General features: G+C 26.6%; 1 non-coding gene across 1 annotated transcript; it reads left to right on the top strand.

The window, feature by feature from the left end:
- The first annotated feature begins 5,632 nt into the window (after positions 1-5,632).
- Positions 5,633-5,743, top strand: LOC142541221 (small nucleolar RNA R71). Its single transcript, XR_012819287.1, has one exon. It is a non-coding gene; the product is annotated as a small nucleolar RNA R71 (small nucleolar RNA).
- The last annotated feature ends 4,082 nt before the right edge of the window (positions 5,744-9,825 follow it).

Raw genomic sequence — 9,825 nt, 5'->3', positions numbered from 1 at the left:
AATATGCCAAAAGTCAATATTTGAACAGGAAATTATTATTATTAAAAGAAAATAAAAATGAAAAATTAGAACACATATATACAGCGTAGTTGTGATTGTGGCTCACATCTTCCTCTGATTTTACGTTCAGTAACGGCTTCAACGCCTTCTATGAGTCGATGATATGCTTCCCATCCAATTTTCTTATAAATTGGCAAATAGGGTCTTTTAACGTCAGATTCCCAAGACTAAGTTGTTTTGTGTGTGTGTGTGTGTGTGTGTGTATATATATATTACTTATCACAATAGATATGTGTTACAACAGTAGGATCTTTGTAAGGCTGATTCCACCATCCATATTGATATTCCTCATGTTGAAATTTCCACCATAGTTTAAGAAATTCATTTTGCACGTACCCACTAGAATGTGTATCAAGAACCTCTAGAAAATTATCCAAAGGCTCTTTACTTATACCATTCTTAATGAATATCTTCTCTATAAATTGATGTCATTCAAACATTTTTGCATTTCCCCTTACAAGTCCACCTTGCACATTTATGACATCGACCTATATGTTTATCTCTTCACTTTTTGGCATATGTGCTTTTACCAAATCTTGGCATATGTCTTATTATTATTTCACTTGCTTCCCCAACCAATCGAACTTTTGCTTCAATTATCAAACGGACATCATTCGGTATGCCATAAGACATCATCAACCTTAGTCGCTCACATCTAGCTTTATATATTTTTTCAGCGCATTATCAGGTAAACAAGCAAAATATTTACGAATATTCATAAGACACGCATCCAATTTTTTTAAAATTTTTATTATTATTATTATATATATATTTCAATTATTTTTGGAAAATTGAAGAAACCGACTTAAACAGTCACGGAATACCGTTATCCGCCACTTAACCAGGAAATGAACTAGAATCTGCAAAAAAAAATGAAAAATATCAAACAACTATTGTGGATCATATAAAAGCATAAACTCATCATTAAGAATTTCATTTTCTATAAAAGGATGAAGTCTTTGCCCATTAACTTTAAACACGTCATTATTTTTAGGATTTTCAATATCAATAGCACCATGAGGAGAAACAAATTTAACTATAAATGGTCCTGACCACCTCGATCTTAGTTTTCCTGTAAATAAATGCAAACTAGAATTATAAAGTAGAACTTTTTGTCCAATTTCAAATGACTTTCTCATAATATTTTTATCATGAAAGGCTTTAGTTTTATCTTTATAAATCTTTGAATTTTCATATGCATCATTTCTTAATTCTTCAAGTTCATTTAATTGTAATTTTCTTAATTTAGATGCATCATCTAAATTAATATTAAATAATTTAATTGCCCAATAAGCTTTATGTTCAAGTTCAACCGGTAAATGACAATGCTTACCAAAAATTAACATATATGGTGACATCTCTAATGATGTTTTAAATACAGTTCTATATGCTCATAATGCATCAGTTAATCTTAAAGATCAATCTTTTCGATTTGGATTAACTATTTTTTCTAAAATTTGTTTGATTTCTCTATTTGCAAGTTCAACTTGACCATTACATTGAGGATGATATGGAGTAGATACTTTATGTGTAATGCCATATTTTCTTAACAAAGAAGAAAATTATTTATTTATAAAATGACCTCCCCCATCACTAATTATTGCTCTAGGTATTCCAAATTGACTAAAAATATTTTCTTTTAAAAATTTTATAACAACTTCATGATCATTAGTTCTACATGTAATTGCTTCAATCCATTTTGAAACAGTAATCAACAGCGACAAAAATGTAGGTAAATCCAAAAGATAATGGAAATGGACCCATAAAATCTATCCCCCAACTATCAAATATTTCAATAATTATGATTGGATTTAAAGGCATCATGTTTCGTTTTGAAATTGATCCCATCTTCTGAAAGTTTTCACAAGATTTGCAAAATAAATGCGTATCTTTGAATAAAGACGGCCAATAAAATTCACATTGTAAGATTTTTGTAGCTGTTTTATTGGATGAAAAATGACCTCCACATGCTTCAGAATGACAAAATTTAATAACATTACTTACTTCATTGTCGGGTATGCATCGTCAAGAAATTTGGTCAGGACAATACTTAAAAAAGTAAGGATCATCCCAATAATTTTTTTTTACTTCTATCAAGAATTTATTCTTATCCTTTGAATTCCAATGAGAAGGCATTTTATTTGTCACAATAAAATTTACAATGTTAGCAAACCATGGCATAATTGTATCATAGAACAACTGATCATCTGAAAAATTTCCATTTATTGGTATTTCATTATGAGATGATTCATTCATTATTCTAGATAAATGATCGGCTACGACATTTTCTTTTTCCTTTTTATCTTTAATTATAATATCAAATTCTTGTAACAATAAAATCCACATATTAATCTTGGCTTAGCATCTTGTTTATTTGATAAATATTTTACGGCAAAATGATCAGTGTAAAAAATAGTAGTAGAACCAATTAAATAAGATCGAAATTTATCTAATGCAAATACTAGTGAAAGTAATTCTTTTTCAGTAGTTGAATAATTTATTTGAGCACTATTTAAGATTCTACTAGCATAATATATTGCATAAGGTTTTCCTTCTTTTCTTTGTCCTAACACAGCTCCTATAGCATAATCACTTGCATCACACATTAATTCAAATGGTAAAGACCAATCTGGAGGTTGTAAAATAGGTGATGTAATTAAAATATTAATTATTTTTATAAAATCATTTTCACATTTCTGAGTCCATTCAAATTGTGTATCTTTTTTTTAAAAGATTTGAAATTGGTTTAGATATTATGCTGAAATTTTTTATAAACCTTCTATAAAATCCTGCATGACCCAAGAATGATCGAACTTCTTTGACCGTTTTTGCTGATGTTAAATTAGCAATAACATCAACTTTGGCTCTATCAACTTCAATTCCTTTTTCAGATATCACATGTCCTAACACAATCCCAGATTTAAACATATAATGACATTTTTCCCAATTTAAAACGAAATTTTTTTCTTCACATCTTTTTAATACTTCTTCTAGGTTTTTAAGACAATTTTCAAATGAGTTTCCAAAAACAGTTATATCATCCATAAAAAATTCTATAAATTCTTCAATCATATCACTGAAAATACTTAACATGCATCTTTGAAAAGCAGCCAGAGAATTACATAAACCAAATGAAATTCTTTTAAATGCAAAAGTTCCAAAAAGGCAAGTGAAATTAGTTTTTTCTTGATCTTCTAATGATATAGGTATTTGATAATACCCCGAATACCCATCAAGAAAACAATAATAAGAATTACCTGCTACTTTTTCTAGAATTTGATCTAAAAATGATAGTGGGAAATGATCTTTTCTAGTTGCATAATTTAATTTTCTATAATCAATACACATACGCCAACAAGATGGAATCCTAGCTTGTAATAACTTTCTCTTTTCATTTTTTATAACAGTGATGCCTGACATTTTAGGTATTACTTGTGTTGGACTTACCCATTTACTATCTGAAATTGGATAAATAATTCCAGCATCTAATAATTTTAACACTTCATTCTTAACAACTTCCTTCATATGTGGATTTAACCTTCTTTGTGGTTGTTGATATGTTTTAGCATTTTTCTTCCAAGTGAATTCTATGTGTGCAAATTAAAGTATTTATACCTTTTATATCTTTCAAAGTCCATCCAATTGCATTTTTATATTTTTTAAGTAATTTAATTAAATTTTCTTCTTGATTTGGTAGAAGAGTGGAAGAAATTACAACATGAAATGTTTTATTTTCATCAAGAAATACATATTTCAATTCTAATGGTTAAACTTTTAATTCAAGTTTTGTATTATCATCTTCTTTAAATTTTTTTCAGACTCAAAACTTTCCATTGAAAAAACTTCAGATTGTTGTTTTTCTTCTTGTATATTTTATTCCACAATTGTTTCTATTTCATTATCATATTTATTTTCATTTATACTTGTTTGTTTACATAAATTGAACACATTAAGTTCTAGAGTCATATTTCCAAAAGACTATTTCATTATTCCATTTCGACAATTAATTAAAGCATTTGAAGTTGCTAGAAATGGTCGTCCCAATGTTACTGGAATTTCATTATGTACTTCTCTTGGTTGTGTATCCAAGACAATAAAATCTACAGGATATATGAATTTATCAACTTGAACCAACACATCTTCTACAATACCTCTAGGTATTTTGATTGACCTATCCGCCAATAAGAGAGTAACAGAAGTGGGTTTTAATTATCCTAAATTAAGTTTTTATAAACTGAATAAAGAAGTAAATTCACACTTGCCCTAAATCTAACAAAGATTTTTTAATTTTATTTTCTCCAATAATACATGAAATTGTTGGACAACCAGGATCTTTATATTTTAAACTAGAATTCTTTTGAAGAATAGAACTTACTTGTTCTGCCAAGAATGCTTTCTTCTTCATATGCAATTTTCTCTTCACAGTACATAAGTCTTTTAAAAATTTTGCATAGGAAGGTACTTGTTTAATAACATCTAATAATGGAATATTTATCTTTACTTGTTTAAAAACTTCATTGATATCAGAATCACTTTTTTGTTTTTTATGATTTGTTAATGCATGAGGAAATGGTGGAGGTTTATTTGACTCATTTACTATTTTAGATGATTTAACATTCACCATATTATTCTTAGAATTTAAGGTATCATCATTCTCAAAAGTATCAGGATTATCATCCTTACTCTTTGAATTTAAATGATCCTTGTTTTCATTACTATATGAATCATTAACTATTTTACCACTTCTAAGGATAATAACAGATTTTATTTGATCAATTTTATCATTATTTAATTCTTGATTTTGAGTTTTAGGATTAGGTTGAGGTTGAGATGAAAATTTTCACTTTTCATGAATATTAAGTGCAGATGCAAATTTTACCAGAGTTTCTTTCAAATCACCAATAGATTGACTGTTTTTAATATTGACAGACTCTTGCTTTTGGATAAATGTATGAATTATATCTTCAAAGTTTTTTCTTGGAGGTGTAACATATGGAATATAACCTTGATGATTTAGGTTATTTTGAAAATGTTGTTGTGAAGGTTGTGCATTATTATCAACCTCCAACTAAAATTAGGATGATTTTTCCATCCAAGATTATATGATTGTGAAAAAGGATCTAATATTAGTTTTATATAATTGTTAACATAATTTGCTTGTTCATGGAGACATTCTTTAAATGAAGGTAATGTTGGACAATATTTTGTAGAATGATCATGTGTATCACATATATGACAAACAATTTCTTGAATACTTTTTAATTGACCACTCTTTTTCATTTCTAATGATTCAATTTTTCTTGCTAAAGATGCAAGTTTAGCTTGAATATCTATATCATCTTTAAGATTATAGATATCACCTCTATTTGTTGAATTATTGATTTTAGTTATTGGTGGTTCTATTGTGCTTATATTATCCCAATTTTGAGCATTTTCTGCTATTGAATCCAAATATTCCATAGCTTCATTTGGGTTTTTATATTCAAAAGTTCCATTACACATGAATTCTATCATTTGCCTATCTTTAGGTATAAGACCTTCATAAAAGTGAGAAACTACTCTTCATGTTTCAAAACCATGATGTGGGCATGTATTAAGTAATTCTTTATATCTATCCCAACATTGATAAAATGTTTCTCCTTGTTTTTGAGAAAAAGTTGTAATTTGTCTTTTAAAAGAGTTTGTTCAATGGGAATGGAAAAACTTTATTAGAAATTGTTGTTGCATTTCTTCCAATGATCTTATTGAACTTGATTTTAAATTTTGTAGCCATGTTTTAGCTTTATCTTTTAAAGAAAAACGGAAAAGCTTTAATCGAACTATATCCATGCTACAATTTTGATCATTACAAGTATTACAAACTTCCTCAAATTCTCTTAGAATTAAATAAGGATTTTCAGAATCTAAGTCATGAAAATTTGGTAAAATTTGAAAAATTTGAGGTTTAAATTTGAAATTAGAAGCATCAGGAAAAAAAACTAAACAAGATGGGGCACTAGTTCTAATAGGGTTCATATAGTGCCTAAGTGTTCTTAATTGATCATGTTCTTGATTATTATTATTATTATCTTGATTATTTGAATTATCACCATATTTAAATTATTTTTAGATACTCGAATAATCTACCACTTTTTTTACGACTCAAAATACTCATACAAGTAAAAACAACACAATAATTATAAATAAAACATAAATAACAAATATAAACTGAATTTATACCTCCCCGGCAGCGGCCAAAAACTTGCTATTACTTAAATTATAATTCACCCAAGTGTAGGTTGTCTGCAAGTAATATATTTCGTGAGTACGAGATCGATCCACAGAGAGGTTATTTAAAGTTTAAATTTATTAATTTATAAATTACCAAATTCAAGAATGAAGTTTACAAATTATAAATTTGTCAAGGCTCAGAGATTTATTCTTGGTTTATGTAATATTGTTTAACTAAAATTAAAACAAAGGAAATCACCATAATTAATGGTTCCAAAAAAATTAAATATTTAAACACACACATAATATAATATAGTTCCTACTATAGAAAATACCGAATTAACCGATATTTTATATATGTTATCTATGATTATATATAACTATATAAATATATATTTGCATAAAGTAAATGTTAAATTAAATCATTATATTTCATTTAGAACAACCGACAGAGCCATGCTATTGCCTAAATGAAATATATTATTTAATAAGTTAGTTGCGATAAAGTAAAAGTTAGTTACAGTAAAGTAAAAGTTAGATGCAAAAAGTAAAAGTTAGTTGCGATAAAGTAAATGTTAGATTGTTAGATGTTAGTATTAAATCATAATATTGCATTTAGAATAACCGGCAGAGCCACGCTATCGTCTAAATGATATATATGATATAATTATATAAATATATATATTTATAATATAACAATAATAATAATTGATGAAATATTTATTGTATAAAAATTAAACAACAAATCAAGATAACCACTTCAATGATATCAAGCATTTGATGTAAATTGATAACAACAAATAATTCATTTTTATACCTACAATAAAAAGAAGTTAGCTAAATGAAATGAAATAAAGAAAAAATATACAAAATATAAACAATCTTACTTCACCAAGAATTCATCTTCTTCACTTTGACATAATAGATTTAGCTTTCCATGAGCTTTCTTTTGATCAACACTCATATTTAAGAAAATGAAAATATATTGGAACTTAGAACTTTTATACTAACACACAATATTTTACAATGGGATAGAATGATTCTCAAGCTAGCACAAAGCCTCTATTTATAGGCCAAATGAGAGAAAGTGTCAAAAATTTTATTAATGTCGTGTAGTTGTAATAGTAGTTTTTGTTTCCTCCAAGTTCATTTTAGAAAATTCACGACGGATGCTCATCTCTGCTTCCACTGCCGACCAATTAATTGATGATTTGGAAGCTTTTGTTCATAAGCCTGATCCGAGGATAACAAAGATCAATTTGTCGCAATCAAGCAGTAAGAAAAGAAAGTTGAATCATTGATTCATAAGTCGTGGATTGGTTTGCGTTTGTTTCAGTTTATTATCTTCATTAAAATTACATGTGTTATCTCTTTCATTATGTACTCTTTATTAATAGTTATTTTGACATTATAGACAATGTCATATTCTGATTAGGGAGAGAACAAACTTATATAAAAAAAAACATAAAAAATTTTAAAAATATTATTTTAAAATAAAACCATGTTTATTGTTTGTATCTTAGTAATTTTTGCAAAAATATCGTACATTACATGTTTGAAAGGTTTAAATTTGAAAATGTATTAATCTATCTAACGATGTTTAAATTTTTATTTGGAAAAAAATTCAATTTTAATATTTTGATCACTATAAAAATATGATTTATGAAGTCTTTTTGAGTGATTAACCATTGTGATAAAATCAGTTATTAAAGTATATGGTCTAAGATATACCTAATAAGAGTGCCTAAAATTTTTAAACTCACACATATTTTGTGAGTGAGTGTAGAGGATTGAGAAAACAGGTTGCGAGCCTTTATTGATAATTAGAGAGGCTATCTATTGTTTAGATCTTGAGTTCTTATTTTGAAAAAAAAATGATATTTCCTGGAAAAAAAAGGGAAATAAAAAAAAAAGAAAAATATTGAAGATCTATGTAATTTTTAAGTTATATGCTACAACCCATTTATCTCTCATAAAAAGAAAAAAAAAAGAAAAAAAAAGAGAAATATATTGTACAAATTAAATAAATATGTGGTCAAGAAGCATAAACTTAGCCTGATTCCATGATGTTGAAAAAAATCAGGAAAAAATATATAATAAGAACAACTAAATTTTGAATCAATGGATTTCCTATCTTTTGATTAGTTTGGCTCGTTTGTCTTTCTGCATTCTGTAAACCATTTTCCCGAGCATTTATCTGTATTCCAACTACATGAGAGAAATCGTTCCCATAAATTGAAACATTTATTAATCTGTGAGGATATTGAGTTGAGACTCTTACTAGGAATTTCTGAAGGCCATGTACATTTAACTACCTGAAAATAATTTTTGAATTAATCAGTTCAGAATATTTCATAAATTATAATTATAATGATCTTGATATAACTTTGACAGTTTTCAAATTTAATTTAAACACTTGGATAGTTTCGATCACATTTCTATTTAAATTAATCAATATGTTTTGTATTGCTATTAACGCTTAAATTGCTATGGACTAGCAATAAGCTGGTTGGGAGGTGTGATAAACATAAAAATTATACATTAATTAAATATTTTAAATATAAATTTACAGTTTTTGTTTTATTAAATGTTTAAATATATATATTTTATAATAAATTGTATAAAAAATAAGTTGTTGTGTAATTATAAGTTTTTACTATTTTTACAGGTTCGATAAAACACGAATAATCTTGGCATTGCAAATGAGATTAAGATGATTTTGGATCTGTAGAAAGTTGAGGTTAATATCTACAATATTGGTGGCAAACAAAAGATAAAAATATTCTCACAAGTGGGATCAAATTAAGCAACAAATAAAATTACCAAAGAAGTGGCAGTTTTACCATGCTCTAGCATTTTGCCCATATCTCTCAAATTACTTGGTCAAATGGTTAAAAAAAATACCACAATTCAAACAACTCAATTATCTACATATTTTGTTTTATATGGAAAAGAAAATTCGGATGAGAAGATTTTCAAAAGTAATGTGTATTAAAATATAATTTATTGGAACACCAATGAAGACTTGTGTATAAATAAATAATATTTTATTTGTGGTTGTCTCCCCAAATTTGGCTATAAATAGGGGTGCATTGTAATGAACTGAGATATCCCTCATTTTATGATCAATCATTTGAGTTCATAATATTTCTCTCTTTATTTTTCCTTTATTTATTCAATTAAATATAATTATCATATTAATTTCATATTCAAATTTTTACACTTTGAATAATGAGTAGCTAACTTCCCAAAGTTGAGATGAAAAGGTGAAATTCTTGGCATGATAATAAATTTATTAAAAGGTAAGAATCTATGTTTTATATTATTTAATCTTTATTTATTGTTTATGTTATATTTATTTCTTTAAACATTATTATACCCTACTTATAAGTAGGAGTTTTGATTTATTATTGCTATATATTACACTAAATTCTTGGAACTATTTAAATGTTAGTTTGATATTACCAACTATTTAAAGTGGATGCCTTGATTTATTATATATGAATATATCTTAATATTAATTTCTTGGTACCATTTAAATGTTAGTTTGGTTTT

This window comes from Primulina tabacum, chromosome 3, assembly GCF_025594145.1.
Source record: "Primulina tabacum isolate GXHZ01 chromosome 3, ASM2559414v2, whole genome shotgun sequence".
In the NCBI taxonomy this organism is placed as follows: Eukaryota; Viridiplantae; Streptophyta; class Magnoliopsida; order Lamiales; family Gesneriaceae; genus Primulina; species Primulina tabacum.
The sequence above is the reverse complement of the archived record's forward strand: the minus strand, read 5'-3'. Positions and strand labels throughout refer to the sequence as shown.